The sequence below is a fragment of the Triturus cristatus genome, chromosome 3_2 (genome assembly GCF_964204655.1).
Source record: "Triturus cristatus chromosome 3_2, aTriCri1.1, whole genome shotgun sequence".
Classification (NCBI taxonomy): domain Eukaryota; kingdom Metazoa; phylum Chordata; class Amphibia; order Caudata; family Salamandridae; genus Triturus; species Triturus cristatus.
Window position 1 is genome coordinate 218596664 of NC_140584.1, and position 22194 is coordinate 218618857.

The window sequence follows — 22194 nt, forward strand, 5'->3', positions numbered from 1 at the left end:
ATGAAGCAAAGCAGTTTGCAATGACAGGGGGGGGAGCCGCGAGGCTCCCGCCCTGACATTGCAAACTACAGTGTCCCGGGGGTGGGCACCCCGGGACACTGCAGTAGCCGGCCCTAGCAGTCCCCAGGGCCTATTCAAGGGGGGTGGCGGTCCCCGGGGCTGGGGGGGCCTGAGAGCCCCCCATCCCAAATGACTTCAAGCCCCGGGGGTGGCTGTCCCCGGGGCTGGGGGGCTGCGAGCCCCCCCACCCATTTTCAAGAAGCCCCGGGCGGTGGCGGTCCCCGGGGCTGCGGGGTGCTGTGAGCCCCCCCACGTATACTGTCTTTGAGCCCCGGGGGGTGGCGGTCCCCGGGGCAGTGTGGGGGGGATTGTGACCCCCCCAAACTTTTTTAAATTCTGCCCTCGGAATTTGGCCCCCCCGGGGGCCAATTATCAAAGAAGCGCGGGAGCCCTGCGCTACTTTTTTTCATTTTCGGCCAAAATTTGTGCTGGGTGCGTGAATCTCACCGATCTTGTTTTTAAAAAAATGCTTTTTTTGGCCCTGGGGGTCCTTGTGGGACACCCTGAGCAGGCCTAGGGGGTCAGGGTGTTTCTATTTTTGCGTTTGTCGCATTTGTTTTATAGGTTTCTTGTGCCTCGGTTGTACCGAGGCACAAGATGGCTGCCAACACTTCCTGATCTGGAGTGTTGACAGCCAATTAGCATTCAGCTCGTGCACGGCAGGGTGTGAGCTGGGTGCGGGGAGGGTGCGCGGATCCTCCGAGCCCATAGATATATCTATATTTTTAACTCTAATGTTCTCAGGAACTACTGAACGGATTTACACCATTTAAGCAAAAGGCACGAGTCTGAACTGAGGACTACCTCTTTGCCAAATTTGGTGTAATTCCGTTCAGCAGTTCGGGCTGTAGCTGCGTCAACATGTCCTATGGGAAAATGCATGGGGAAAGTGCGTTTTGGGACCCCCTTTTTTCTCGGCCCCCGCTTGACAAATCACCGTGAAATTCTCAGGATAGGAGCGGACCGGAGCTGGGCAAAAGTTTGGAAAATTTCTTGAAGATTCGTCAATCGGTGCCAACGTTATTCCAAATAGAATGTTGCGGATTTCCTATGGAAAATAGGTCCTAACTATATCTACCTACTGGCGACCGCCAGTAGGTAATATATAGATGTTGGACTTGGCCCTTCTGGCAGGTTCACCCCTGAACTTTTTGCTTTTATTGGTGACTTGGGGATAGTGGTTTTTGGATTCTGCGCACTTTCCCTGTGTCCCAGGGTAAAGTGCGCGCGCACTCTGAGTGCATGTGGTGAGATAGGCCTGCCCTCCCATAGGAATGCATGGGGAATGTATGTGTCCCTAGTAGTTCCTGATGCGTGGGGTGTGCAGGCCCGAGTTTGGTATGTGCGGACTCGTGTAATCGAATGCTTCGCAATGATATATAATGCGTGATTATGTCATGTGCGGAAGTGCCACTTCTAGGAGTTGGCATATTAGTGTAAAGTGTGTCTGGCGTGTGATTGGCTGGAGCTGGCTGGTGAGCCTGGCCCAGGAGTCTGGTTGGGTCTGCCCCAGTGGTGAGTGTGAGATTAGCATGCTGATGGCTGGGGAGGAGTGCACCTTGGACCTGAATAGGGCAGGGCTTTCCCCACACAATGCTGGCTCCGCCCCTGTGGTGCGACTGACGACCCTAGCCCTGCCAGTGAATAGAGTGAGGGGCTGAGCACATCAAGGGTGCTCCCCAACCAGCTGTGACTGGTTTTCCCCCTCACCCTGAACCAAGAACAAAGGGTTTTTACTGTATAAAAATGGGGCTGTGTCCCCACAGAAACTGTTCTCTTCCAGGATCCTGAGGGTGGGCTGCTGCTGCTGGAGGCAAGGAGGAACCGCCACTTGGGACTGCCTTCCTGCCCTGGAGGGCCCAGCGAGCTGGCCCCTGGCCCAGCCTTGTCCCCCTGCCTACCTTTCTAGAAACTTGGCTGGACTTTGTGCCATTTCTCTCCTGCGCGCCTGGAAGCGCTCTTTGTTTCACTTATAGCGCTAGGAGCGCTTTAATTGTGGCCAGCAGCGCGGAGCTGCAGTTGATAGCGAGGGAACCCCGACGTAGGGATTCCCTGATATTTTGCCACGTTGCGGGTGCCCACCCCTCTTATTGCCGTGCACTTCGCGGGTGCCTACCCCGCTTCTTTGAGCATTTAATTAGCGGGTGCCCACCCCGCTCTTGGTGCCGCATTTTTGTGGAGAATTCACGTCGCGGGTGCCCACCCCGTGACTTAAAAACTACCTTGAAAATCACCGCTGCGGCCCCGTTCGGCCGGACAGGAAGTCAGGCAGTGTTCGTGGTAACGTGGACGGGGCCTCGTCCTAATCCAGGAAGTCGGCGGGAGCCTACCCCGCGCTTCCCAGGAGAGCTCCTGTGAAAGTGAGCCCGACAGCAGGAGGAAGCAGGGACCGAGGCTCAGCGGGAGCCTACCCCGCCTACCGGAGGAGAAGGGAGCCAGTGAGTGGGGGCCACGTGGGACAGAGCGCCTGACGCTCCAACGTGTGGGGCAGCAGGGTGAAAGAGTCCCCCGTGTGGGACTCCGACGTCTGGGGGCCTTTGTGATTGGGAGCCTGCGAGGCTCCAAGGCTCTAGGGGGCAGTTCATTTGGTTCTTGAGCCCCGAGAGGGCTCCACCGGAGGTGGGGGCATTTTTGTCGTGCTGGCAGGCACCAGGGCAGTGCGAGTGTCGGGCGGCCCCGGAAGGCAGCGGGCCGCCCCAACGTGTCCCCTAGCCCCGAGCGGGACTCCAACGGTTACGTGTGGCATTCCTTTGCTGTTACGAGCGGCCCCGGAAGGTAGTGGGCCGCTCCAACGCAGGGCACATTATTGATCAGAGCCGGCGAGGCTCAGGGCATTTCGTGTTGCAAAGCCCAGAGGGGTTCAGGGGGCCACAAGTGGTGCATATTTAGAGTCCAGGAGAGGCTCCAACCCCTGCCATATTTGTTTAAGAAGGCACAGTGGTGCCCCAGCATTTCTCCAGTTGCCCAGCACTTAGCGGGCAACTGCTACGTGTAGGTTGTGCTTTGTGCGCCCTGGTTTGCGCAGCCTGCGCAGGAGCGCCCTGACTCTGCTGGACACAGGGCGTCCTTGTCCCTTCAAGGCCAGTTGGCCTAGGGACTGCCACAGGTGGTGGCTGATGTGAGTTTTGCGCTATTGTTTCCTTTCCTGCACCTCTGAATGTGTTGCGATGCATCATGTGTAACGTGCTATTACCCCTACAGGTATTGTGATACTTAGGTGGTTGTTTGTTTTCTCCTAGTACAGGTGGTGCTAGTGAGGTCCTGGTTCCCTGCACGATATTTTCCTAAGGTGGTTAGGGTTGCGTAGGTGGTACTTACCTGATACCAGTAGTTACTGGTTGTGTGCTACATTTGCTATTTTGTACTACAGTATTATTCCTATGTTCTACGAGTACTAATTCCTGACCGTGGTCCATGTGGCCCTGTCCCCTGTACATATAATCCCTTGTAAACTCTGCCCGTGCCTGTTGGCACATTGTAAAGTGTGTGTTTTTATCTAATGTGTTTTGGTAATGCAAAGGCTATTTTTCTATAATACCTTGTGTGGAATTTCTTTTGTGGTGGGCTTTGGGTGTTGTTGCTGGGTGCGCGCGCAAACGCTTTACACATCGCCTCAGAGATAAGCCTGACTGCTCGTGCCAAGCTACCAAGGGGGTGAGCAGGGGTTATCTTTGGCGTGTAACTTCCTTGCCCTGACTAGAGTGGTGGTTTCTACCTGGCTTTGGCGCAAGCCTTAGCCAACCGGATATCCCATTTCTAACATTGGTGATCAGCGGTGGGATTTGGACTTGCGTTTGCGCTGTACCGCAGCAGCAACTGGCTGCACGACAAAACTCTGCATTTAGATAGTCACATGGTATAGGGATTATTGTCTAAGGTTGCTTTTAAAATGTCATTTCTGTGGAAATGTGTTGCTTGTGCACTTTGAGTTGAGTGTCCTGCCAAGGACAGAAACCAGAAGCTGTAGGAGCTAACTGCCCCTGTGCTGTTTGTTATTTCTGGGGTTGGCCTGCAGTAGAAGATGGAGGAGGTAACTGCCCCTGTGCTGTTTGCTATTTCTTGGGTTGGCCTACAGTGGGGACTTACTGGCACATGCATCAAGGAAGACTTTTGCGATTCCTTAATTGCGATTATTAAGGAATCGCAATTAAGGAATTGCAAAAGCCTATGCATGTAGGAATCGCTATAAAAATAGCGATTCCTACACATTCCTTAATTGCGAGTCGCAAATTGCGAGTCGCAATTAAGGAATGCCGTCCCATTCATTCCTATGGGCCTCCAGGCCCATAGGTATGATTTGGATATTGCATGAGCAATTTAGGTACTCGCAAATTGCTCATGCAATTTCAAGGGTGCAAGGGTGTCAAAATGACACCCTATTGCACCCCTGAAATTGATCTGTGCACATATGTTGCACACACACATGCCCTAAGGGCATGTGTGTGCGCAACATGAAACTTTGAAAAATGCAAAAAAGTGCATTTTTCAATGTTTTTGCAAATTACCATGAAGTCCAACTTCATGGTAATTTGCTTCCCCTAATAGCGAAATCGCTAATTTTAAAACTTTAATGCATTGCATTTAAGGAATCTCAATTTGGGATTCCTTAAATGCAATCGCAATTTAAGGAATCGCTATTTTGAGATTCCTTAAATTGCGATTTTTGCATTTGGGATGATGCATCCCAAATGCAAAAATACCGGTCGCAAAGGGGCAGATTCTGAGAATCTGCCCGTTTGCGACCGTTTTTTGCTTTGATGCATGTGGGCCTTAATTGGTAGGTGTCCCTAGCTCGGGAGGGTAGATCATCCCCCTAAGTGCAGTGTGTTTTCTGGATTCACCAGTAAGGGTGGGATCCAGTGGTGGCAGCATAATAGTGTCCAGTACATTTGTTCCCCGCCCTGCGCCTAGAGTTAGTACCTGTGTCACTTGTGGTCAGGTTGAGGAATCAGGGGTGGTAGAAACTGCCTTACCAGTCCGAGGGGAGGGTTGTGTATGGATGAATGGTGTGTGGCACTAGGCACGTGAGTGTGAGTTCTCTGGGATAGAGAGCTTGCTGAACCCTTTTTGTGAATTGTGTGCTTCTGTTAAGCTCAGACCCCTAGGTTCCCTGTGTAATCCTTTCACCAGAACGTCCGCCAGAATGGAGCCTGCTTGTGATCCCTATGAGCTAGCTTGGCGCCAGAGGCAGGAGTTAGAAAGGTCCTGTACAGAGAGAGAGTCCGACACTCTGTACGAACTTCAGGACCACCTGGTCCTATGGCAAAAGGGTCCATGGGATCTTGAGCACAGTATGGAAAGGGCCCGGGCCTCCCACCTGGAGGGTGGTGGGTCTGTGGGGAGCCCTGAAGATTCAGAAGATGACAGTACCTGGACGCCAGTAGAGAGTGAAGACCCCATAGGTAGGGCGTCCCTTGCTGGGTCCAGCGTAGGAGGCAACGCCTCATCCCTTTCCCTGGAGTGGGAAGATAGGAGGAAAGAAAGGGAGCACCAGCTGACGTTAGAAAAGCTCAGGTTGGAGCATGCCCAGGCTATGGCGCAGCTGGAGGTCGAGAAGCAACAGCTGGATGTGAAGGAGAAAAGTTGGAGACCGAGAGGGTCTTAGCGCAGGAGAGGATAGCGGAGGCTGAGAGGGCCTTCCCCAGGGAGAAATCAGCTCTGGAGGGTAGACTATCCCCTGTGCGCAGTTTTAATTTTCTGAGCTCCCCAGGGAGGGTTGAGTCCAGTGGTGGCAGCCATATAGATTCCAGTGTAGGAAATCCCTGTCCCCCCAGTCTGGTACCTGTTTCCCAGGAGGAGGAGTTAAGGTTGAAATTCAGGGGCAGGAGGAAGCTGTCTCACCAGTCTTGGGAGGAGTTTGTGGATGGATGTGAGGATGCACTGTTTGATTGGATAAGAGTTCACACGCTCTCTGATTTTGATAAACTGTGCGAACTGTTTCTCAAAGAACACCTGCTTAGTTGTTGTGTGCCGGGGTTGCGCCAACACCTGTTGGGGTGTGTATTGTCTGAGCCAGGTGAGCTTGCGGATGAAGCAGAGTGCTGGGAAAGTGCTAGAGGTTCTATAGAGTCCTTAGGGAGTGAATCCAAAAGTAGTGGTTCAGGTATCTTCCAGCCCAGCGTGGTGGAAGAGGCTCAGTGTTGCCCAGCTAGGTCCCAGGATAGCGAGGAGGGTGTAGGGGCTTACGGCCTGGCTCAGTGGAGCGGGAGTAAGTGGGTGACCGAGGGTCCCCAGACGTACAAAACCCTGCTCAGGACTTGAATGGTTTCATGAGGGAACACCAAGTTGGGGACCTAGGCTGTCCTATTAGCCCATTTGAGGAAGATCTCCTAGGGAGTAGAGGACCTGGAGCGCCTGTAAACAGGGCTCCTGTGGTTCTAGAGTCTGGCAGTACCGCTCCGGTAGGGAGGGTACAGGAGTCCAGCATGAGAAGTGATTGGGGGATGAGTTCCCCAGGGGAAGAGCCAGTGGGTCAGGGACTACCCAGTTGGGCTAGGATCCCGTGTAGTGACCATGGTGACACCACTTCTGTTCTGGGGGATCTCTGCGCACTGTCAGGTGGACAGGGGACGGGAGATCAGCGCCAGACAGACAGTCACTCGACATATGTGTCGTTTGTGAACCTCAGGGGGATGGAGTGTAAGTCCCCAGAAGTCCTGGAGTGCCAGGCAATTATTCCACCAAAGGTTCTAGGCCGGAGGTTGGAAGGCCAGGTTCGGGGTCAGCCTGACCTGAAGGGTGGGACGTCTGTAACCAGCGTCCCGACCGGTTCTTCGTCCAGAGGTACCGCCCCAGTTGGTAGGGAGCAGGGCACTGGAAGGGGGTGCAGAGGGCGGGAGAGCCCACCTCTGGACCCGGTACAACCTGAGGGGTTAAACCCTGGGTTGGAATGATGTTCTAGAGGTACCCCTCGCCAGAGGAGGAGGAACCCTAGGAGAAGAGGTAGGGGGAGGAGAGCCTTCCCTGAGACTCCTGGTCCGCTTATGGTTGTAGATCCTAGGCTGAAGAACCAGTGGCAGTCTAGTCCTGTCTTGCGGACAGGAAGAGTGGAGAATGGCCGCTATGTGCCAGGGGTTACTACCCCCCACTCTGTGATTAGGCAAAGACCGGTGGCACCTGGGTGGCCTAGGGCCTGGTCTTGGCCGCGGACAGCTTGGGAGTACCAGTGGGGTAGCCCAGTTGGTCCGGACAGTGGTTTTAGAAGGAATTCCATGGGTTCACCGTGGCGTAGAACAGGAGGGTGTCCCTGCAGTTGCGGGCCCGCGTCCGTGTTCTATAGCCCCAAGCAGAGAAGTCCATCACGGTGGTGATAGGTCTGCCCTGCGTTTTGGCTGGAAGGGGGTTGTGTTGGACTTGGCCCTTCTGGTAGGTTCACCCCTGAACTTTTTGCTTTTATTGGTGACTTGGTGATAGTGGTTTTTGGATTCTGCGCACTTTCCCTGTGTCCCAGGGTAAAGTGCGTGCGCACTCTGAGTGCATGTGGTGAGATAGGCCTGCCCTCCCATAGGAATGCATGGGGAATGTATGTGTCCCTAGTAGTTCCTGATGCGTGGGGTGTGCAGGCCCGAGTTTGGTATGTGCGGACTCGTGTGATCGAATGCTTCGCAATGATATATAATGCGTGATTATGTCATGTGCGGAAGGGCCACTTCTAGGAGTTGGCATATTAGTGTAAAGTGTGTCTGGCGTGTGATTGGCTGGAGCTGGCTGGTGAGCCTGGCTCCAGGAGTCTGGTTGGGTCTGCCCCAGTGGTGAGTGTGAGATTAGCATGCTGATGGCTGGGGAGGAGTGCACCTTGGACCTGAATAGGGCAGGGCTTTCCCCACACAATGCTGGCTCCGCCCCCTGTGGTGCGACTGACGACCCTAGCCCTGCCAGTGAATAGAGTGAGGGGCTGAGCACATCAAGGGTGCTCCCCAACCAGCTGCGACTGGTTTTCCCCCTCACTGAACCAAGAACAAAGGGTTTTACTGTATAAAAATGGGGCTGTGTCCCCACAGAAACTGTTCTCTTCCAGGATCCTGAGGCGGGGCTGCTGCTGCTGGAGGCCAGGAGGAACCGCCACTTGGGACTGCCTTCCTGCCCTGGAGGGCCCAGTGAGCTGGCCCCTGGCCCAGCCTTGTCCCCCTGCCTACCTTCCCAGAAATTTGGCTGGACTTTGTGCCTATTCTCTCCTGTGCGCCTGGAAGCGCTCTTTGTTTCACTTATAGCGCTAGGAGCGCTTTAATTGTGGCCAGCAGCGCGGAGCTGCAGTTGATAGCGAGGGAACCCCGACGTAGGGATTCCCTGATATTTTGCCACGTTGCGGGTGCCCACCCCGCTTATTGCCATGCACTTTGCGCGTGCCTACCCCGCTTATTTGAGCATTTAATTAGCGGGTGCCCACCCCGCTCTTGGTGCCGCATTTATGTGGAGAATTCATGTCACGGGTGCCCACCCCGCGACTTAAAAACTACCTTGAAAATCACCGCTGCGGCCCCGTTCGGCCGGACAGGAAGTCAGGCAGTGTTCGTGGTGACGTGGGCGGGGCCTCGTCCTAATCCAGGAAGTCGACGGGAGCCTACCCCGCGCTTCCCAGGAGAGCTCCTGTGAAAGTGAGCCCGACAGCAGGAGGAAGCGGAGACCGAGGCTCAGCAGGAGCTTACCCCGCCTACCGGAGAGTGGGGGCCGCGTGGGACAGAGCGCCTGACGCTCCAACGTGTGGGGCAGCAGGGTGAAAGAGTCCCCCGTGTGGGACTCCGACGTCTGGGGGCCTTTATGATTGGGAGCCTGCGAGGCTCCAAGGCTCTAGGGGGCAGTTCATTTGGTTCTTGAGCCCCGAGAGGGCTCCACCAGAGGTGGGGGCATTTCTGTCGTGCCGGCAGGCACCAGGGCAGTGCGAGTGTCGGGTGGCCCCGGAAGGCAGCAGGCCGCCCCAACGTGTCCCTGAGCCCCGAGCGGTACTCCAACGGTTACGTGTGGCATTCCTTTGCTGTTACGAGCGGCCCCGGAAGGCAGTGGGCCGCTCCAACGCAGGGCACATTTTTGATCAGAGCCGGCGAGGCTCAGGGCATTTCGTGTTGCAAAGCCCAGAGGGGTTCAGGGGGCCACAAGTGGTGCATATTTAGAGTCCAGGAGAGGCTCCAACCCCTGCCATATTTGTTTAAGAAGGCACAGTGGTGCCCCAGCATTTCTCCACTTGCCCAGCACTTAGTGGGCAACTGCTACGTGTAGGTTGTGCTTTGTGCGCCCTGGTTTGCGCAGCCTGCGCAGGAGCGCCCTGACTCTGCTGGACACAGGGCGTCCTTGCCCCTTCAAGGCCAGTTGGCCTAGGGACTGCCACAGGTGGTGGCCGATGTGAGTTTTGCGCTATTGTTTCCTTTCCTACACCTCAGAATGTGTTGCGATGCATCATGTGTAACGTGCTAGTACCCCTACGGGTATTGTGATACTTAGGTGGTTGTTTGTTTTCTCCTAGTACAGGTGGTGCTAGTGAGGTCCTGGTTCCCTGCGCGATATTTTCCTAAGGTGGTTAGGGTTGCGTAGGTGGTACTTACCTGATACCAGTAGTTACTGGTTGTGTGCTACATTTGCTATTTTGTACTACAGTATTATTCCTATGTTCTAAGAGTACTAATTCCTGACCGTGGTCCATGTGGCCCTGTCCCCTGTACATATAATCCCTTGTAAACTCTGCCCGTGCCTGTTGGCACATTGTAAAGTGTGTGTTTTTATCTAATGTGTTTTGGTAATACAAAGGCTATTTTTCTATAATACCTTGTGTGGAGTTTCTTTTGTGGTGGGCTTTGGGTGTTGTTGCTGGGTGCGCGTGCAAACGCTTTACACATCGCCTCAGAGATAAGCCTGACTGCTCGTGCCAAGCTACCAAGGGGGTGAGCAGGGGTTATCTTTGGCGTGTAACTTCCTTGCCCTGACTAGAGTGGTGGTTTCTACCTGGCTTTGGCGCAAGCCTTAGCCAACCGGAAATCCCATTTCTAGCAATATATATATATATATATATATATATATATATATATATATATATATATATATATATATATATCTTCACTGAAGAAACCATAGGTTTCAGGGGCGTTATAGTTAGCTGGACTTTTCACTCGTACAAAACCATTGAAATTCCCCCCGTTATAGTTAGTTCAGCTAACTATAACTCGCGCGCCCGCAATGCACTGCTGATGCACATATTACATCACTCATGACATGGTCAGTGACATCACTCATGACATCACTGATGACATCTCAAATTACATCACTGGTGGCATCACTGATGACATCATCCAGTGAATGTGTGTTTTTCTGAAAATTACATATGTTTTAAATATGTATATCACAAGGTCGATGGAAGAATAAATGGGTATATAAGTGTCTAAATGGATAATTTGTTTTTGAAAAATTGATTGTATAACTGACTGATTAAGTGTATCTTAGTGAATACATGGCTTAGTGAGTAATTTTTAAATATGTAAATATCTGTATCAGTCTCTCACTTTGTGTATAAGTAGCTGCATGGGTTGGTGAGTTGCTACATGAATGTCTATATACGTTATTAGTTGTTTTTTTGAGTATCAGTATGAGTGTCTGAGTGTCTGTATGGTTCGGTGGGTGGTATTACATAGTGCATAGGTGCATGAATGAGTGACTCACTGTATGTGTTGAAGACAGCATGTGTGCAGGACTGTATGGGTGGATGAGTTTGCGCATTGGTGTGTTAGTGAGTGAATGACTGTCTCAATAGTGTCTTTATGAGTAACTACATATGTTTTAAACAAGTATATGTGACTATTGGTGTATATAAGTGAGTATATGTGAGAGTGAGAGATTGGAAGAGTTCCTTTATGAAGAAGTATGTGTTTCTATAAGTGATTATTTAAAAGACTAAGTATGTGTAAGTTTCTGTAGAAGTAAGTGTGGCAATGTGTGTATAACTGTATATGCAAGTAAATGGATGTTTGATTCTTTATTAGCATGAGTGACCTTGGGCCCGATTCACAGAACTAACTTAAGACAAAGTCCTAAACTTACTACTTTTGGTATTCACAGAAGTTAGGATTTTGTCTTAAGTTTGTCTTAAGACAAACTTAAGACAGACTTAAGACAGTCTTAAGACAGACTTAAGACAGTCCTAAGACAGACTTAAGACAGACTTAAGACAAACTTAAGACAGACTTAAGACAGACTTAAGACAGACTTAAGTTAGGATTTTGTCTTAAGTCTGTCTTAAGTCTGTCTTAATTCTGTCTTAAGTTTGTCTTAAGTCTGTCTTAAGACTGTCTTAAGTCTGTCTTAAGATTGTCTTAAGTCTGTCTTAAGTTTGTCTTAAGACAAACTTAAGACAAAATCCTAACTTCTGTGAATACCAAAAGTAGTAAGTTTAGGATTTTGTCTTAAGTTAGTTCTGTGAATCGGCCCCTATGTGTGTAAGTAACTCTATGGATGAGTGGCATTGTGTAACAGGATGTATAGGTGTATGAGTACATATGATGAGTGAGTACATGTATGAGTGACTGTATAGGACTGTTGGTGAATGAGTGGATGTGTATGTGGATCTTATAATTACTGAATAGGTTGTTGTAACTGGTATTGGTATGTCCATTGTTTTGAAAATGTTAGTTTCTATTTTTCAATGTGTGTATCAAAGGTTATATTAGGGGGAGAGGAGGTCTGCGACTCTATCACAAGGATGACGTCATCAGTGATGTCATGAGTGATGTCACTGACCATGTCATAAATGCTAATTTCTAACTATGCCTACAGAGATAGGACATGTGAAGAAAGAAGAAAAAACGCACAGAAAGAAAAAAAAGAAATGCAGAAAGAAGCAACAGAAGTCCTCAAAGACGAAGAAAAGTGCAGGAAGAAGGATAACGTGCAGAAAGAACAAACAGAAGAGCAGAAAGAAGGCTTGTTGCAAAATCATCCTGTACCGTCAACTTTTTCAGATGGATACTGGTGTTAACTGAGTCTGACTAACCAGTCCTAGAGCCAGTGCTATGTTAAAAGACACTCAGAATACAGTGAAAACACCTACATACACTAGGGAACACTATGTGTTGGGGTCCCCCTGTGATTAGCATGACCTCCTCTGTAAGCCCCTAGTATATAATAGGGCAGGGGATTAAAAATACCTCTTAAACGCGCTACAGGGTGTGTTTGCACACGTCACCTCAGGCCCCGTCCCCTCCCTTCCCCACTGTGTAAACACGCCCTGTGGGCATTTTAAGTTGGGAGATTAAGTCCCCTTGACTCCTGAGGGTCCCTAGGGTCCAACTAGACCACTAGGTACCTCCAGTAAGTGCCACAGAGTTGCGTTGCAGAGAGATGTAAAAAGGGGCATGGCCTAAACCACCTCTCTGCAACGCAGCGCAGTGGGGCTTACTGGAAGCACCTGGTGGGCTAGTTGGCCCTCAGGGTCCCTCAGGATTGAAGGGGAATTATTTCCCCAACTTAAAACGCGCCACAGGGCGTGTTTGCACACGTTAACTCAGACCCCGTCACCTCCCTTCACCACTGTGTAAACACGCCCTTTGGCATTTTTAGTTGGGAGATTAAGTTCATTTGAATCCTGAGGGTCCCTAGGGTCCAACTAGCCCACTAGGTACCTCCAATAAGCGCCACAGAGCTGCGTTGCAGAGAGGTGTAAAAAGTGGCACAGCCTGGACCACCTTTCTGCAACGCAGCTCAGTGGCGCTTACTGGAAGCACCCTCAGGATTGAAGAGCTGTGTTGCATAGAGGTGTAAAAAGGGGCGTGGCCTCAGAACACCTGTCTGCAACGCAGCTCCGTGGCGCATACTGGAGATACCTGTTGGGCTAGTTGGCCCTCAGGGACCCTCAGTATTGAAGGGGAATTAATTCCCCAACTCACAACTGGCCAAGGGGCACGTTTGCAGAGTGCTGCAAGGAGGGGGCGGGCCTCCGGCGCGATGCCGGTCTTTTATTTATTTTATTTTTTTAAGAAGGAGGGCTCTGTGGCCCCCCATCTTTTTCTAATTTATTAGCCCTGGGGACCCCATCCCCCAGGGCCTGCACCCTAATTATTTTTGTTGAAAAATTAATTTGGATGGGCCGCGTGGCCCCCCTCCCAAGGCTTTAATCGGCCCCGGGGACCCCAACCCCGGGTCATGGCTTTTTTTTGTTTTTTAATTCTTTAGGAGGGGGGCTGCGTTGCCCCCTTCCTCAGGCCACTTATGGCCCCGGGGACCCCATCCCCCTGGGCCGGCCTTTGTTTTTTAATATTTTAAAGATATATATATTTATAGAAACACCTAGGACATGCTGGACAAACCGTGTATACCTATCACCATGACGATTTGCGTGATATTCATTAAAAGGCGACTATGCATACAATGAATCCACGTTGAATGTATTTACACCGCTAGTGAAGCTCTGACGTGTCTAATCCCAGTGCCCCCGCCGGTGGATACTCTCCAAGTAGACACCCTTGTCGTTTATTTATACAAACAGGGGTAGCTATTGACAGGCACATTTAATACACACGCACACAAAGCCATTCAAAGGGGATTCGCCAAAAATTTGACCCAACTATGCAAGAAACCCCCCTCACGGTTAATATAACAAACATCCACCGCCGGATGTGTAATACTTTTGATTTTACTCTCTGGAAAGGGGACAACCACTGTGCCCTCGGCCTGGTCGCTCACACACCTCCCGCCTGCTCCTTACCTGCTGGACCTCCTGCTGCCGCCTGCCGCCTGAACCACCACAGGGCCGCCGAGCGCCGCCCCAGCCGCCACAGGGCCGCCAAGCGCCGCCACCGAGCCCCCTGGTTTCCCGCCGCTGCCCACGAGACCCCGCCCCCCCGCCCGCCGATTGGTTCCCGCGCTCCCCGCCTCCCCGCAGACCCTCCCTCCCGGCTCCCCTCTTAAGGGGACCCTCTCCCCCGTCCCAGGTGTGACCACTGTGCCCTCGGCCTGGTCGCTCACACACCCCCCGCCTGCTCCTTACCTGCTGGACCTCCTGCTGCCGCCTGCCGCCTGAACCACCACAGGGCCGCCGAGCGCCGCCCCAGCCGCCACAGGGCCGCCAAGCGCCGCCACCGAGCCCCCTGGTTTCCCGCCGCTGCCCACGAGACCCCGCCCCCCCGCCCGCCGATTGGTTCCCGCGCTCCCCGCCTCCCCGCAGACCCTCCCTCCCGGCTCCCCTCTTATGACGCCCCCAGAGCGACCGCGCAGCGGGAGCACCGAATGAGCGCCGAAGGTGCGCCAAAGGTAAGCCCGTCTGCGCCCGTCCGCGACCGGATCGCGCCCAGTGCCAGGACCCCTGGCCCCCGCAGACCCCAGCCCTCCCGCCTGACTTACGATGCCGCCACCCTCAACGCACTCAACACCGGCCGAACCCCCGGGTGCTACCGAGCCACCCCGAGACGCACCCACGGACCCTTCAGCTGCCTCACCTGCAAGTTCACCTGCATCCGGACCTGCCCCGCACCAGCACCCGCCAAGCCGAACACCAGCAGCAACCACCTCAAGTGCATCCTGCTCAACACCCGCTCCGTCCACAGACACGCCGTTCAACTCTGGAACCTCCTCGACACCACAGCTCCTGACGTTGCCTTCCTCACGGAAACCTGGATGAACGACTCCTCAGCGCCCGACATCGCCATCGCCATCCCAGAGGGCTACAAGATCATCCGGAGAGACCGCGACAACCAGACTGGAGGAGGCATCGCCATCATCCACAGAGACACCATCCGTATCTCGACCAACGCCGACAACACCCTGACATCCGCCGAACACCTGCACTTCCAGATCCACACCGACCCCAAGACCACCCTCAGAGGCACCCTGATCTACCGACCCCCGGGACCACGCACTCAATTCAGCGAAGACATCGCCGACTTCATCAGCCCGCACGCCCTCCCCTCGGCCGACTACATCCTCCTCGGGGACATCAACTTCCACCTGGAGAACAACAACGACCGCAACACCACCACCCTGCTTGACAACCTCGCCACCCTCGGACTCAAGCAGCTGGTGACCACCCCCACCCACCTCGCCGGACACACACTCGACGCCATCTTCTCGTCCAGCAAAGACATCTCCTTCAGCCACGCCACTGGACTCCACTGGACGGACCACAGCTGCATCCACTTCACCTTCAAAAGAACCACGGTCCACCACCACCAGCAACAGGCCGCACGAAGAAGCTGGAACAAGATCACAGCCGAACAACTCACCACATCCCTGAGCCAGCACCCTCCCGCCAGCTCACCGAACCCCAGCCAAGCCGCCGACAACCTCACGAAATGGATCTCCACCTGCGCGGATGAGCTTGCCCCTCTGAGGACCCCACCCAGCAGACCCGGAAGCAAGAAGGCCCCTTGGTTCACCGACGAACTCAAGAGCTCCAAGAAGAACTGCCGAGCCCTCGAGAAAGCATGGAGAAGAGACCCAACGCCGGACAACATGACTACCCTCAAGCTCGCCACCCGAAGGCACCATCAACTGATCCACGCCACCAAGAAAACAGCATTCAAGGACCGGTTGGACAACAACGCACACAACAGCAAGGAACTCTTCAACATCGTCAGAGAGCTCTCCAACCCCAACGCCGGAACCAACGACATCACCCCATCGCAAGACCTACTTCCACAACAAGATCGCTGACATACACAACAGCTTCAGAACACAACCAACGCTCCCCACGACCAAACCAACGCCCCCCACCACCACCCTCAACGCCTGGACACCGATCAACCTCGAAGACACCATCAGCACGATGAACTCCATCCACTCCGGTTCCCCAACCGACCCCTGCCCTCACCACATCTTCAACAAGGCCGACGCTGTCATCGCACCCCACCTGCGGGACATCATCAACACCTCCCTCAACACCGCCACCTTCCCTGAGAGCTGGAAGCACGCCGAACTCAGCGCTCTACTAAAGAAACCAACGGCGGACCCCACCGAACTCAAGAACTACCGCCCCATCTCGCTCCTCCCGTTTCCAGCCAAAGTCATCGAGAAGACCATCAACAAGCAACTGGCAGCCTTCCTCGAGACGACTGGTTCCCTCGACCCTTCCCAGTCAGGCTTCCGGGCCAACCACAGCACCGAGACCGCCCTCATCGCTGCCACAGACGACATCCGAACCCTGTTGGACAACGGAGAAACAGCGGCCCTCATCCTCCTGGACCTCTCCGCGGCATTCGACACTGTCTGCCACCGCACCCTAGTGCAGCGCCTCAGCAACGTCGGGATCAAGGAGAAGGCACTGGAATGGATCATCTCCTTCCTCACCGGAAGGACACAGAGAGTCCGCCTGCCCCCGTTCAGATCAGAAGCCACGGAAGTCACCTGCGGCGTCCCTCAGGGCTCCTCGCTCAGCCCCACCCTCTTCAATGTCTACATGAGCCCCCTTGCGGCCATCGCACGCCAACACAACCTGAACATCATCTCCTACGCCGATGACACCCAGCTGATCCTCTCCCTGACCAACGACCCCGCCACCGCCAGAGCCAACCTACACGAAGGGATGAAAAACGTGGCCGAGTGGATGACGACCAGCCGCCTGAAACTGAACACAGACAAGACGGAAGTCCTCATCCTGGGCTCCTCACCCTCCGCCTGGGACGACTCCTGGTGGCCCCCTGCCCTGGGCAACGCACCCAAACCGACAGACCACGCACGCAACCTGGGCTTCATCCTGGACTCCTCCCTCTCCATGACCAGACAAGTCAACGCCGTCTCCTCGTCCTGTTTCAACATCCTGCGCATGCTACGTAAGATCTTCCGGTGGATCCCCTCCGAGACCAGGAAAACAGTCACCCAGGCCCTCGTCACCAGTCGACTGGACTACGGCAACGCCCTCTACGCCGGTACCACCGCCAAGCTCCAGAAGAGACTCCAGCGGATCCAGAACGCCTCGGCGAGACTCATCCTCGACGTCCCCAGACGAACTCACATCTCCAGACACCTGAGAGACCTGCACTGGCTCCCGATCAACAAAAGAATCACCTTCCGGCTCCTCACCCACGCACACAAAGCCCTACACAACCAAGGCCCGACCTACCTCAACAGCCGCCTCAACTTCTACGCTCCCAAACGCCACCTCCGCTCGACCAGTCTCGCCCTCGCAGCCGTCCCCCGCATCCACAGAGCGACAACAGGAGGTAGATCCTTCTCCCACCTGGCCGCCAAGACTTGGAACGCCCTCCCCACCGAACTACGCCTGACCCAAGACCACCTCTCCTTCAGGAAGAAGCTCAAGACCTGGCTGTTCGAGCAGTAGCTGACCCCCCCCCCCCAGCGCCTTGAGACCCTCCGGGTGAGTAGTGCGCTTTATAAATTGATTGATTGATTGATTGATTGAGAGACACAGCGTGCTCCTGGCTGAGCCCAATGCTGTGTTACACCCACCAGCGCCCGCCGAGTGCCACACACCTCTGTGTTGTATTCCACCAGCTAGTGCACATGCTATTACACTCTCTAGCCCATGTGCACTGTAACAGCACCCCGTGAATATGTCATGCCACACTTGCCTTCGCAAGGGTTATATTGCCCCATCTAACATGCCTTCCTCGATGCCTATGTTATCAATCAATAATCTTTATTCTCGATCATTTAGATCATCAAAGATATAAATACATAACAATTTTTTAAAATTTTGAAGTTTTCGATAATTTGAACAGTTCCATGTACACAATGACTTTCGACAATTTCATAGTGCGAACATTAAAAAAACATAAAAAGAGATTGACCAATATCTTATAATTTTATACAACCCCCCCCCTCTTTTAAAAAACGAGATCGAACATACCACATGGCCATTAAATACTTTGCCACAGCAAAAACAATCGGAGGTGACATATCAGTTTTTAAAATTCTGAACGCAGGCAGATAGTTCCTAAATCCCATATTTTTAAGAATGGGTAGGAGCCAGTACTTCCTCACTCTTTGGTAGGCTTTGCAAAAAAGGACCACATGTAGGTCAGTTTCCTGGGGATATGTACAGGCTGGGCACTGCTCTATTGTTGAGGGCTGGGACCAACAGCTGGTGAAGGCCCTCAGGGGTAGAGAACCATATCTCCACTGTAGGTATAGCTTTCTTGCCAACACAGGACCCATACCATCTAATACACTTTCCATTAGGTAAGAGTCTTTCAATTGTATAAATGTATGAGTCAATGAGCCCACCCGTGTGCTACCTAAATCAGTAGACAACTTTGCCTGATAGTAGAGTTGAGAGAGTGCCTTTCGAGAAGTCCTCCTACTTGAGTTAACAGGGTCGGTCCATAATTCTGGTAGGCCTAAACTTTCACATATACTCTTTATGTATCTTAACCAGGGGATGTTACTGGTATTCGGTAAAGCCAGGAACTCCTGGAGCTCGCTTCTATAATCACTAAGATCCTGGCTGCTCCATATTCGTTGCCAAAAGGCTAGGGGTTTTAGACCAAGTTCCTCAGCGATTAGCCTAAGACCTAGGTCCAGTCTCAGGGGAAATAGTGGGGTACTCGAGGGGAGGGCCACTAGCTGCCTGAGAAATTTATTCTCTGTGATTGTTAAGTTTTTTGCAGGAACATGGCCCCAAAGTTCCGCCCCGTATGTAACTGAGCCCCGAGCTTGGGATTTATAAATCTGTATCATGGGGCCCAGTGGGCGATATATAGATTTACCCGCCATTCTTAAAATACCCCCCGCTTTCTGTGATAGTTTCAAATTTGCCTTAATCGAATGTGTCCCCCATGTCATTTTCTCATTCAGGGTTACCCCTAAATATTCGAATGTGGAAACCCTCTCCAGACGCACCACACCCAACAAAGGGTTAGGACGGGTTGAGGGGTTAGGGTTCAGGATCATAAATTTTGTCTTGGAGGCGTTAATTTCAAGGCCCCTCTCAGTGCAAAATTTCAGGAACCCATCCACTATCCGTTGGATTCCCATGGGGGATTTGGACAGCAGCAGGGTGTCATCTGCAAACATTATGGCGGGCACCCTGCTGCCATTCAGTTTGGGAGCGTCGATGTCTTCTATCCTGGACAGGTGGGCGATTACCCCGTTGACAAAGAGGCAAAACAGGGTGGGTGCAAGCACACATCCCTGCCTCACCCCCCTGTCAACGGGGAATCTTTCTGTTAAGCCCCCCATCCTGCCACACCTGACCCGCGTATAGTTGTCCTGATGTAGTTTAATCAGAATGGACAGGATATCTGGCGGGACTCCCAAGTCATCCAGGACACTCCAGAGTTTGGATCTTGGCACCAAGTCCAAGGCGGCCCGCAAGTCCACGAAGACCGTGTACAGGCTGCCCCCCTCGATAAGTGCCGTCCTCCAATAGATAAGATTAAGGCGAAAAATTTGGTCCATGGTGGATACCCCCTTTCTGAACCCGGCCTGGTAAGGACTCATGGTGGCGGTCTCCTCTATCCAGTTCTGTAATCGGTCTAAAATGAGCCTTCCAAAAAGTTTTTGCGACACATCTATCAGGCTGATGGGCTGGTAGTTGGATGGGAGCAGGGGCGAGCCTTTCTTAAAAATCGGAACCACCTCTGCGCCCAGCCAAGTACAGGGCACCTCCATATCCTTCAGAATCGCGTTGAATAGTACCAGGAAATAAGGGGCCCAAATATCTGCCTCCTGTTTAAAAAGATCCCCCGGGAGCCCATCCAGGCCAGGTGCCTTCCCAATTGACAAGCCTGATATGGCAGCCCGGACCTCCCTTTCAGTGAATGGGTCCCATTCCATACAATTATGTACAGATGGGATAATGGTACAGCCTCCATTCCCTGGTTCCACTGTGTACAGAGACTGGTAATGCTCCTGCCAAGTCTTGGAAGAAATATTTGGCTCTATTGCCGAAACAAGTTCCCCGGAGCCTGAGTTGACAATTTGCCAAAACTTCCGTGAATCCATAAGGGCTAGAAAACTGACAAGTTCTTCCCATTTATTCTGATACCACTCAATCTTAGCATTAGCAATCAGCTTCTTGTATTCGCGTCTCCTGGCTTGAATCTCAGACCTACTTTTGCGATTCTTAATGCTCGACAAAAGGTCCCTCCTTGCTCTACGGCACACCGCATTATACCATGTGCACTGGTTCCTTCCACCCCCCCTCCTTGGTCCATTGTTGAATAGATCTGCAGTCAGAGTCTTTACGACTTCTTCATGGTTCAGCCAAATTTGTTTGTTTTTTTCCCCTGAACTAGGTTCATCACTTAAAAAGGCCATATTCTCCAAAATGGGAATGAGATTATTATAAAACCGGGGGAGCTTGGCTGTGCTTGCTACTATTTTTTCCCACTTAATTCTTCTCCTATTGCTTTCAATGACTAGATCAGGGTTTGTTTTAGAAGATTCTACTTCCCCATGGTCCCGTCCGGGAAGGAGAAAGTCCAATTCCAGGGCATTGTGGTCGCTGTCTTCTCTATCCATTACCCTAAAATCAATGACATGTGACCACGAGGATAGTTGCACTAAGATATAGTCTAATCTTAATTCCCTACCTTTCCGATTGAATGTGGATTTACTCGGGATATCAGATTTAACACGCCCGTTACAAGCCCTAACCCCATGTTTCAAAGTTAGGGCAGTAATCTGGAGTGCTAGTGGGCTCCAAGCTTTGGGCGATATAGATACTATCGATGGTACTCGCCATCCTGCCTCTTCCTCTAGGAAAGCCCCATCTAGAAGACCTGGTAGGGGCTCAAAATGTGAGTTCAAATCCCCACCCACTACAAAAGGGAACCCCTTAGGGAGTTCAGCGAGAAGATCCGAAAGTTCATCAATGGTGGGGGACTCCTGCAGGGTGGTAACCGGCCTCGAGCATACATTTACCACCGCTAATCTGCAGCAATGGGACCATTCTAGTAGAGCCACAAGTATGTCTTCTGATGCCACTGGAAAACGCGTGGCCTGGCATCCCAGGTGAACTGCGACCCAGGTTTCAAGGCCTCCCGATGGACGCCCCCTTCCCCCCCATTTCGCGGGAATGGAGAATACTGCAAAACCTTGCCTCGCATGTTCCTCTCTCTCCCAGGTTTCCTGGAACATGCATAAATCTTTGGAATTAATATATTCAATCCATTCCTGGCAGTCGGACTTATTTCCCAAACCAGCCACATTCCATGACAATATTTTTAATGGCAGGGGCCTATCGTTCAAAATAGTGATGATGTGGATGGAAACATTCCCTTTATCGCTGGCCATGATCTCTGGGTGAGTTGGGGGGAGGCTTGTTTCTTCCCCCACATTGTGACATGGCTTGCCAATGGAATTACTCGGAACCCCATGGTATTCTAGGGCGTTGGGCAGCTCTATCTCTAGACTAATTCCATCCACAGCCTCCCATACTACAGGGTTACACTTCCTGCGTGTGTATATAGGCAGTCAATCTACCATATCTAGTTGGCTGTACCTATTCTTAGTTGGAAGGTAAAATTGCTGAAGGGATCTCCGGGGATGGTAGTCTTGCTCGCTAGCGCCCCAATTGCCGTCTCTCCTATGGCAAATTTCCCATCCCTCATCGGCCATATTGGTGGTGTAGTGGGCTATCTCCTGTCTTCGAGGGTTGGGGAATTCTCTCCATCCTCTTGCCAGCCCCCCACCCAATCTCTCCGAATGTGTGCCTTGTACATTAATTTTGGGGTACCCTTGGTATTGGCTTCTGGGGTGATGAAAAACTCCCCTTCTTTTGATATCTCCCCACCCAGCCGGTCTTTGTATCCGAGCCCCCCAAGTCTCATCCTCTCTATCATATGCTAGAGGAGGATAAAAAAAGGAGAGGGGTAGGGATTGAATGGTAGTCCCCTCTTCCTCTGGGATCCATCCGCATATATGCAGGACGGTCCTGTGGTATTTAAAACTGACTATAACACAATCACCATTTATGGATTTAGTTGAACTACCCAACCATGGAACCCTTCGTACCATAAGGACTGCGCTCAATATACCTTCCGGAAGCGGTCTGTATGTGCATAGCCAATTTATCACCTTATTCTTAAGGGAGGCGGTGGATTCTTTAGAGGTAGCATTCAATTCTGGTACCCCTACCAGGACAACAGTATATGGGGCTGCCTCTGGGGGAAGGTGTATTGGTCCCGGCTTAATCCTCTTACTCACACCCTCGGACGTTAGTTCCCCAATATTCAGTGTAATGATAGGAGCAGGATCACTTTC

General features: G+C 52.3%; 1 protein-coding gene across 3 annotated transcripts in view; it reads left to right on the forward strand.

Moving 5' to 3' along the window:
* The window catches only part of LOC146857047 (histamine N-methyltransferase A-like), a 544350-nt gene that overhangs the window by 168885 nt on the left and 353271 nt on the right, over positions 1–22194 (forward strand). The window lies entirely within an intron of this gene.